General features: G+C 38.0%; 1 protein-coding gene across 2 annotated transcripts in view; it reads left to right on the top strand.

Annotated features, from left to right (window-relative positions):
* The first annotated feature begins 283 nt into the window (after positions 1 to 283).
* LOC150095548 (calcyphosin-like protein) overlaps positions 284 to 11,177 on the top strand; it is a 75,668-nt gene continuing 64,774 nt past the window's right edge. The window contains exon 1 of one of the 2 annotated variants that reach the window (XM_090409865.1): positions 284 to 361. The gene's annotated coding sequence lies outside the window, so the exon portion shown is untranslated. The remainder of the gene's footprint in view (positions 362 to 11,177) is intronic. The other variant, XM_090409866.1, reaches the window with a different exon arrangement.

Raw genomic sequence — 11,177 nt, 5'->3', positions numbered from 1 at the left:
GAAAAAAAAATCAATAAATTTCTACTTCAGTCCTCATCTGCATCTTACACACGGAATTGATGTGCTTATAGGAATATAAATAAATAAATATACATCAGAAATACTAAAGAAATATGAGAAAAATAAAGTATCATGTGGTGGATAAAATCTTTTTGTACAATATTTTAATAATAATCGTTGTCTTATAAATGAATAATATTTTATATAATAACAAGTAAGTAATTTTTATATAATATAATATAATATTGTAATTGCGGAACTCTCAGAAATCCATGATGAGGGCTGAAAAGGCGTTGGTTGGTTAGTTACGGTTGTAGTTTCTATACTTTTCTGTAGGACAGTTGACTTGGTGCTATACTAAGTAAGTATGCTGCAATGCAGTAGTACATTTTAGTAAGGTATTACTGTATTTGTTTTGTAATAGCTGTAATTCGTATTTGTTCATTTACAACATTCATGATCTTGTAATCGTTTTGATAAGGGAAAATGAATAGTAATATGAGATGAGCGCGAAATGGCGTTCGCGCGATTGGGATGTGATATGCGAAACGGAAATATATTTAGGCTTTCATAATGTTTAGATCAGTTAATAAATAATTTTTTCTAAGGAAGATGGACTCCAACCCCCTTTCCCTAGATAAAATTATAAAATAATAATATTATTATTTGCCAATGCATTTACCTATAAAATAATATTATTATTTTATAGGTAAATGCATTGGCACGTGGATTGTTTTGGCAAGATTCGGTTAGTCATGTTTTCTGATAATGTGAATGAAGGTAAATGAAAATAGTTTCATTCAGTCATAAAATATTATTTCTTGTGTGACATTTCAGGCTGGTTTTAGAGTGTTGAGCATTTAGGAAAGAACAAGAACGGTGTGTGTTGTATTGGGGAACAAAGAAGCTTTACTTATTCAGTTTTAACACCGACTTAACAATTAATTAACATCGCCATATAGTCCTAATTAAGAGCAAATGTTAAATTATGTTTCCATAGAATTCACAAATGTTATACACTATTTAAATATGCTAACAAGCCATATTTACAGAAAGTTTTGCCAGGAAGGTAACTGTTTCTTCAAGCAGTTGAAATAAGTAAGATTTAAAAAAAAAAAAAAAAAAAAAAAAGTGCCCAAAGTAGTCGATATGATTTGTTTTATTATCATGTGTGACACCTCCGAGGAATCGAGGGATTATTGTATCACTAGACACCCACAGTCTATGTTTGATCCTTTCTTTCATATGCTGCTTGCTCATAGTATTTTTGTCTTATTTGCATGTATTTTTGGCTGATTTACTTGTTTGCATGGTGAAAATCCTGATTTTCTAGGAGAAAAAAAAAAAATCCTGTTACCTCTGTATGAGATTCTACTCACTTTCAGTTGAAAAATTATAAAATTTATTTTGTCATGATTAGAATCAAACATATCTTTTCCAGCTGAAGGATTCAGTGCATAGTCATTCTTCCACCTGTGTTGCTACAGAAGTATTAAGCCTAATGTTAAGTACTAAGCCAGAAAATATTTAAAACTCAGCTTGAATTGGACTCCAATCTGAGATGTCTCTCTACTGGGAAGGGACCAAAATTTCTAATTTCAAGCACAATATTATTATTATTATTTGACACCTCCAATGAGTCCAAAGACTAATCGAGAGAGAGGGCACCTGCTCTCTCCGCCACTCAATCAACCAACTGACCACAACTACACCATTGCCATCTACTGCCGATCACCACCACTAGTATCATCACAGACAAACATCCACAGCGGGATACGAACTTGCAGCCTTTTGGCTGGACAGCGGATACGCTAACCACTCGGCTAGCCAGGCTGGCATGTAGAATATAAATATTCGACATGCTATACTGCTGAAATTAGAAATTTCGGTCCCTCCCCAGTACACCAATCTTCTGAAGATTCAGTGAAAGGTTTTCATTGGATCCCTGAGAAGATTTATTGTGTCCTTCTCCTCGAATATATTGCATTGTTTGTGGTATGTAAATTCTGTCACTTTAATAGAATTTGACAAAGTGTATTTCTTTTTATTATTTTATTTATTTATTTTTTTTTTAGGTAATGAAGCAATGGCATATTAAATTATATTTAGACGATTAAATTATATCTTTGACTTCGGTGCACTGAGATTGAATTCCATGTTGATGTATATGTTTATAAATGCCATCATTTTCTTTCTTAATCTTCCTCTTTTAACTATTATGGTGTCGAGCTAAGTATTCTTGCATCTGCACTCGTGGATTAAGGTGGTTAGCCCTATGCCTCCCCAGTGTGTCCTATGTCTATAGACGTGTGTTCACCGGGCCATTTTGCCTGTTCTGGGGGATGAAAAACCTGAGTTTACAGGTGAAATACCCCCCCCCACTTCCATATGAGATTGGCTAACTTACTTTTCGTCGAAAGACACCAGATAAAGTTCCTCACGTCACTGATGTGAATTGAACCCAAGCCTTTCTGACCAAAGGGCTTCATCTATACTAACTGAGCTACGGAGGCTTCGTAAATGCCATCACATGTCAGATTATTTCTATTATTTAGTGTGAAACTACTACTGTGCTTACTGGAGGCATGAAGAACTTAAAGTGCAATCTCAGAGCCAGAGCTGGCTCTACTGACGGTGCAAGACGTGCATTTGCACAGGGCGGCAAAGTTGACATAAACTATACGAAAAATAAGGGTGAAGGGGCGGCAAAATATGCTACTGCACGGGGTGGCAAAATTCCTAGGGGATGGCCCTGCTCAGAACATGCTTCCTTCCCAGATCATCTATATTTACATAGCTTACTCCCACTTGAGCTGCTTTGCTGTAAGTCCCAGTTATGGATGAGATTCACATACCTTTGTTCTTAGACAGTGTAGTAAGCCACCCCACAAAACCCACTGTGAACACCATTTCAATCGTTGTGTTTATATATAATAGAAAAATATTGTATGTGTTTTCCAACTAGTGTGTTAGAAGGGAAAAATCCACATTACCGCTATATGAGCGTCATTTAACTTGCATTCAGTTGATGAAAAGCCCTTATAAAGATTCTTTACATCATGGTAGAATTAAACTCTGGTCTTTTCAAAGAAAATAAGCATCTTGCGTCATCATTCTGGTTATGCTATACTTATATTGTTATTATTAGACTTAGAGACCAGCTTGCAGCAGAACAATGGATGAAAAAAATATAAAGGAAGTGGGATTGTTAGTGCATGGGAGATAGTTAAGAAAAAACTGTTGACCACAGTGACAGATTGTATACCTCAAGTGAAGAAGATAAAGCAATTTGGAGTCAAATGGATGACAAAATGAATAAAAGGGGAATGGCAGAAGAAAAAGATATGATAGAAGGCATATAAAAAGAGAAGTAGAGAGCAGTTGCATGAAGAATATAAGGCTCAGGCTAGGAAAGTAACTAGTATTGTAAGGAAGGAAAGAAAGATTAGAATGAGAGGAGACTGATATTGCAATCCAAGGATTTTTTTTTTTTGCTATGTGATAAGTAGGAGGGAAAATGATAGTGGATAGGTTGTCTTGCAGGATGGAGATGGGAATTGGGTGACCAAAGCAGATGACATAGTTGAACTATTTAATGATCGCTTTATTAGAGTGTTCCATCCTGGTACTACAGGCTTGATTTCTAGAAGGATGATGAGTGGTGACATGTTAGAAGTGAATGAAGAGGATTATTATTACTATTATTACGGGCAACTCCAGGGAGTCATTAGACTCATCGAGGGAGGCCCCAAATCATATTCATCACAACTATCTGACATTCATACAGTATCTATCATACCTCGCCTTAAACTCATTCACTGTCACAGCATCCACTACAGACTCAGGGAGCGCATTCCACTCATTCACTACTCTAAAAGTAAAGAACCCAGCTCTAACACCTTTACTAACCACACTTTTGCCCAGTTTCCATGGATGTCCCCTAGTCCTCCCACAACCAGCCCTGTTCTCAAAAATATCTTCTGAATTAATTTTATAGAAACCCTTAAGTAATTTGAATGTCTCAATCATATCTCCCCTCCTCCGCCTATCAACCAATTTTTGCAACCCACAAATCCTCAACCTGCTCTCATACGGTTCATTCCACAGACCTGCTATCATCTTGGTCACTCGCCTCTGGATCCTCTCCACCTCCTCCCCATCAAGAAGAAACCTAGGTGACCAAATCTGAGCACAGTAGTCTAGATGGGGTCTTATCAAGGCTCGATAGAGAGGAACAATAACCTGCTTGTCTCTGCTTGTCAACGTATTCTTCAGCAACCAAGTGATTTGATGAGCTGTTTTGGTCACTTTCGCAATGTGTCCCCTAAATTTCAATTCCTTATCCACCAACACTCCTAAATCTCGTGCCTCATCAATTTCCTGGAGCAGGGTTCCACCAATGCAGTAAACTGCCGCCAATCTTTTCACCCCAAAATGCATAACCTTACATTTTGCCACATTAAACTGACATCCATTCTCCTTAGCCCAGACCTCATCTATCCAAATCATCCTGCAAAATTTTGACGTCATCTGCATTCACTATTGCCCTACCCAACTTCGCATCATCCGCAAACAAATGAACTGTTCCTCTCAGATCATTTCCTATATCATTTATGAACAAATTAAACAGCAGTGGTCCAAGAACAGATCCTTGTGGCACACCACTAGTCACAGGCCGTCTTGTGGACTCTACTCTAGAGTAAACCACTCTCTGATATCTCTCCGTCAACCACCCTCCTATCCATCTCACCAACCCTATGTCCATTCCCATATGCTGCAATTTACTGATTAGAATTCCATGTGGAATCCTGTCAAAGGCCTTGGCAAGGTCCAGTAGAATCACCGTAAACCCATTACCCTTATCCAGTTCAGCCGTCACTGTGTTATAATACGTGAGCAAGTTACTGAAGCATGACCTACCCTTCACAAAACCATGCTGTCACCGATACAGTATCCCATTTTCTTCTATCCAATCTTGTATTTTCCTCTTGACTATTTTCTCTAAGACCTTGACAATGATTCCTGATATGCTAATCGGTCGGTAATTTACAACAGCAGTCTTGGAACCACCTTTATGCAGTGGAACTATTTTCCCCTCTTTCCACCCGCTCGGGACTAACCCAGACCCGAGACTCAAATTAAACAAAATGGTCAAGGGTACTGACAATTCTTTAGCTGCTTCTCGTACAACACGAGCTGGTATACCATCCAATCCCACAGATGTATTGACATTGAGGTTATGCAATAGACTACTCACCTCCACTTCATTAACCATAATTCCCGTATAATCTACTGGTTTATTCGTTTCTGCAATGTCACCACCTGGATGATATACTTTTCCAAAGTGCTCACTCAGTAACTCAACTATCTCAACTGATTCAGTTACCTCCCTACCATCGGCATTCTTTAAAATCAATCTGTCATGTACATTTTTCCTTTTACTTGCTACATATCTAAAAAACTGTTTAGGATTCTCTTTAGCCTGCATGGCCAATGTTCTTTCGTAATCCTTTTTTGCTTTTCTTACCACACTCGTCACCCTTCTGGCCTGCGCTTTATACCGTTCATGTGCCTGCCGGTCACCCTTCTCTTTAAATTCCCTCCATAGTTGTTTCTTTTTTTGCAACTCAAGCTTAATGGTGTTATTCATCCATTTAACCCCTACTTGATTTATTATTCGGACTCTAGGTATACAGTCAGCCATTGCTTCATGCAAGCACTTCTTAACTACCTCCCATGCACTATCAACGTCTAGTCCTTGCAGTTGTACATGCCATGGCACTGAACCAATCAAACTCCTAAGCTTGTCATACTTTCCCGCCTGATAATTCCACATGTACCCTGTCTTAATTGAAAATTCTACACCTTTAGCCACCTCCCAAGTTAAGACCCTATGATCACTCTCACCGATTGGTGGCAATGTGGTCATATTTGTTACAGCCAAATCCTCAGATGTAATTACTAGGTCAAGCACTCTCTGACCCCTAGTATTTTCCATTACATGCTGTCGCAGATAGTTATCCCTTAATAACCGCATAAAATCCAGTTCCTTCCTCCCGTGTGTCCTCTCCTCACTCCAATCAATGCGACCATAGTTGAAATCTCCCATAATAATTACCCTCCTTCTGTTCATTTCTTCTATTTGCTTGGGCACACTGTCACCACCATCTTTTCCATCACCTGGTCTATAGCAGCACCCAATTGTATATTTAGTTCTGCTAGCCACAATCTCACACCAAATGGCCTCAAATGTGCTCTTTTCTCTATCCTGCAATTCAACTTCTATTCTCCTTGGCTGTAGCTCATCAGCTATCATCAACAATACTCCTCCCCCCATTTTATTCTCTCTGTCATTCCTGAACACACTATACCCATCACATTCAATCCCACTAGTTATATCATCTACAGTCAGCCATGTTTCACTAATACCTATAACCTGTGGTCTGGAAGTGCCAACCATGGCCAAAAACTCTTCCTTCTTGTTCCTAATACTCCTAGTATTAATGTACATGAATTTAAGACCCCCATTAGCCCCAACCCTATCTGGATGTATTCTGAATACTGAATATACTAAATTTGGAGTGAAATAAGGCAGTGGGACTAGATGGAATTTCACCATGTGTTTTAAGGGAATGTGTTATGGAATTGACATTAACTTTGCTGTTTAATGAATGTCTTGTAATGGGGCAGGTTCCTAAAGAGAGGGTAAGATAGTACCATTGCATAAGAGTGGTGGTAGAATTGGGGTATCAAACTATAGGCCTATTTGTATTTCTTCTGCAGTTCTTAAGATTTTGGAGAAATTGGTAAGAACTCATATAGAATTGGGCACAATGAGGATAATATTATTTATGCAGGCTAGCATAGATTTGTTAAAGAGTGCTCTTGATTTAGTAATCTGGTTACCTTTTACAATACAGTAACAAGAGCAGTGGATGAAGGTAAGGCATACACTGTCATTTTTTTTTATTCTTTTTATTTTTTATTTTTCCAAAGCATTTGACAGGGTACTAAATGACAAGTTGATTTTTAAGATGCATCATATGAGTTTGAATATCAGGTTAGTGGATTGGATTGGTGATTGGCTCTCTGATAGATATCAGAGAATTGTATATAGGGGAGTAGTATCAGGGTGTAGGAAGGTTACAAGTGGAGGAGTTCCACAGGATTCAGTCCTGGGATCATTGGTCTTCAGTCTTTGTCACAGAACTACAGGGAAATGTTTAGTTGTTTGCAGATGATGTGAAGGCTTGGGATGGTTATTAGTAATAGTGCTAATGTTTTGGCTCTTCAGGAGGATTTGAATAAGCTGGAAGGGTGGGCAGAGGCATGGAGATGTCAGTTCAATGCAACTAAATGTAAGGTTTTAAAATTTGGGATCCACAGAAGGGATGGTTCATACACTTGGTGGAGGAAGCAAGGGATCTTGGGGTGATTGTGGATAGATATTTAAAGTTCTGAGGACATATTGCAAAGGTTGTGAAGAAAGGCATCTCAGAGAATTGCAACAGTGTTGAAGAGAACGTTCACCATGAGAGATAAAAGTGTGCTGGTCCCATTGTATAAGGATTTGATCAGACCACATCTGGATTTCTGCACTCAGATCTGGTCACCAGGATTTGAAGGTAACCTTGGAGAGGGTGCAGAGACGAATAATAAAGATGTCAGGACTGTGCAACATTGATTATGAGTATAGGTGAGGGGCATGTGGACTGCAGAGCTTGGTGGAGAGAAGGCAAAGGGTAATATGATCAAGAAATTAGGATCAATGGTGGAGAAGTTCTACAGAGAATAGTGGGAGATCAGGGGAGAACCAGAAGTCATCCCTGGAAACTGTATAAAGAGGGTGTGAGTAGGGGAGTGAGAGGCAGGTTTTTTTCGTGCAGAGTTGTGAATGATTGGAATGCCTTGTCTGAGAGTGTGGTGTCTGCAAGGAGTTTGAATGTGTTTAAGACCCGGTATGATGAGATGTGTGTGAGATAAAAGGACCTCCTAGATGAGTCTTTGACTCCATGAGGTCTTGTTTAATAATAATAATAATAAGAAGAAGAAGAAGAAATTTAAGCTGTTGAAGGGCTATCATCATATTAACACTGAGGAGATTTTCATATGGTAGAACAAGGGAAAGAAAAGGACAAGAAGTTATCCCTGGGAGTTTCAAAAGGAAGTGGTGAGTAAAAGGGTAAGAAGTAAGTTTTTTGTATGGAGAGTAGGGGTATGGAATGTACCACCTGAGAGGGTGGTGAAAGTGCAGACGATGTGATTTTTAGGAGTGGTATGATATGCTTTGTGTTGACTGTTGTTGACCTCCTGCGATGAGTCTTGTCTCCATGTGGGGGGTCACGAAAATAATATTTTTTTATAGTGAAGGAGGGAGATACCAGCATTAATTATTTGTAGTAGTGAATATATGGCTATTAGTAATTTATGCAGGTATATCCGTCCTTTATCATAAAAAATAATAACAATAAAAACTGACAATGCCAGTGTGACATAGTCAGAAGGTGATGTAAGATGGTTCTTTTCATTGAAAAGACCTGAGTTTAATTCTGCACATGATGTTAAGAATCTTTATAGGGGTTTTTCAACTGAATGCACTAGCTAACTTCACCATCTTCCTAATATCTTCCTTCACTCTGAACTTAGTCTTCATTCTGCATTTCCTTTCTCAGCAGTTGTATTTCTCTCTGCATACATTTTGCTTTCTATTTACATTCACACGCACACAATCATGGCCATCAGACAAAACATCTTCATTTGCTACACTGCCTAAGGTTAAATCCATGTGTACATCTTTAATATTCTCTCCACAAATTGAATTTCACCTCTTTCCAAAGCACTATCTCAATTGCTGCTAAATGCTGAGATCAAGATCTCCCAGTACTTCCCCATGCTTACATTTCATGCTCACATACATATTCCTGTCAGATGCCTGCCACATTTTTAAATAAAGGGATGCATTCATATTGCATGCGTAGCTAGCTACAAATAACATGGTCTTTAAATGGTGGTGGGCTGTTCAGGTGATGTAACTGGAGGCTACCATGTTGAATGCAATTGATATAGCTGGATACGATACTGAGACAATAAAATCCTGACAAAATGCTACGCTATTATCCAAAAAAAAAAGGAAAAAAAAATCATTAATTTGAATCGCATAAATTTAAAAACCAGTAGTTATTAGCAACAAAATAAACACGAAAGATATCATTTTTATTTAGTTTCCAATACTGGTTTTTAAGTTTGTCTGTATAATTATTTACATATGAAAAAAAAAAAATTAGAAACAAATACCATATAATGGTGTTTGACTGTCCACCCATCCAATATTTTTTTTATTTTTCTAGTGGCCGCATAATTTGTTAAGTTACCAATAACAACGATGATAGTTAAATCGAATTTACATGCCTATTACATAGGAATCATAATAAAATTCTTAGTGAGTTTTGGTCAAAGCTAACTAATAAGAAGTTGTATAATTTAAAATTCTCTCCTGAAGTCAGCTGAGAAACATATTTTTGCATTTTGTAGAATAGCATCATGTGAAATTGTGACTGTTGTAATACTTGGCTGTTAAACTGGAAGTATAAAAACAAAAAAATATCAGATGGACAGTCAAACACCACTATATGGTATTTGTTTCTAATTTTTTTTTCATGTGTAAATAATTATGCAAAAAATAATAATAATTATTATTATTATTAATAGACACCTCGAGGGAGGGCACCTGCTCTAAAGCTCTCTCTCAATAACTGACCACAACTAAACCAATGTCATCTACTGCCCGCCACCACGACTAGTATCTCCACAGACAATTATAAACATCCATGCCAACGGTGGGAGTCGAACCTGCAGCCTTTTGGCTCTAGAGCAGATACGCTAACCACTCGGCGAGCTAGGCTGCCAACTTATAGAATCTTTATTATTAGTTGCATGTGTTATATAGTAATAAACATTAAAAGTTAGTGGGATAGAATGTATAGGTAATAGTGTGTTTAGGAGGGATAGAGACAATAAAATGGGGGGTGAGTGTTATTGATGATAGCTGATGAACTGCAGTCAAGGAGAATTGAGGTTGTATTGCAGGATAGTGAAAAGAGCTCATTTGAGGCTATTTGGTGTGAGATTGTTACTAGCAGAACAAAATATACAGTTGGATGCTGCTATAGACCAGGTGATGGAATAGATGATGGAGATAATATGCATAAACAAATTGATGAAATGAGTGGAAGGAGGATAATTATTATGGGGGATTTCAACTATGGTAACATTGGTTGGAAGGAGGAGAGGACATGTGAGGATGGAACTGGATTTTATTCAGTTATTAAGGGATAACTATCTGAGACAGCATGTAATAGAAAATACTAGGGGTTTGAGAGTGCTTGACCTGGTAATAGCATCTGAGAATTTGACTGTAATGAATATGACCATGTTGCCACCTATTGGTGAGAGTGATCATAAGGTCTTGACCTGGGAGGTGGCTAAAGGTGTGGAATTTTCGATTAAGACAGGGTATATGTGAAATTACCGTGCAGGCAAGTATGACAAGCTTAGGGGATTGCTTGGTTTGGTGCCATGGCATGTAAAACTGCAAGGGCTGGATGTCGATAGAGAATGGGAAGTGGTCAAGGAGCATTTACAGGAGGTTATGGCTGATCGTATACCTACGGTCCGAATAGTAAAACAAGTAGGGATTAAATGGATGAATAACACCATTAAGCTTGAGCTGCAAAAAAATAAACAACTGTGGAGGGAATCTAAAGAGAAAGGTGACCTGCAGGCACATGAACGGTATAAAGCGCAGGCCAGAAGGGTAACGAGTGTGGTAAGAAAAGCAAAAGCAGATTATGAAAGGAAACTAGCTATGCAAGCTAAAGAGAATCTCAAACAGTTCTCTCAATATGCTGCAAGCAAAAAAAAAAAAAAAACTGTACACGGCAGAATGATTTTAAGGAATGCCGATGGTAAGGAGGTCACTGAATCAGTCGATATAGTGGAATTACTGAGTGAGCACTTTGCAAGAGTATATCATCCAGATGGCGACATTGAAAGAATGAAGGAACCATTAGTTTATATGGGAATTGTGATGAATGAATTGGAGAATTAATTATTAATGAATTAATGAGAATTAATGAATGAATTAATCTGAGTCTCGGGTCAGGTTTCGTCCCGAAGGT

This window comes from Typopeltis vanoorti, chromosome 20, assembly GCF_054136105.1.
Source record: "Typopeltis vanoorti isolate ZY-2024b chromosome 20, IOZ_Tvanoo_1.0, whole genome shotgun sequence".
In the NCBI taxonomy this organism is placed as follows: Eukaryota; Metazoa; Arthropoda; class Arachnida; order Uropygi; family Thelyphonidae; genus Typopeltis; species Typopeltis vanoorti.
Note: the sequence above shows the minus strand (reverse complement) of the source record. Positions and strands in the feature narration are given on the sequence as shown.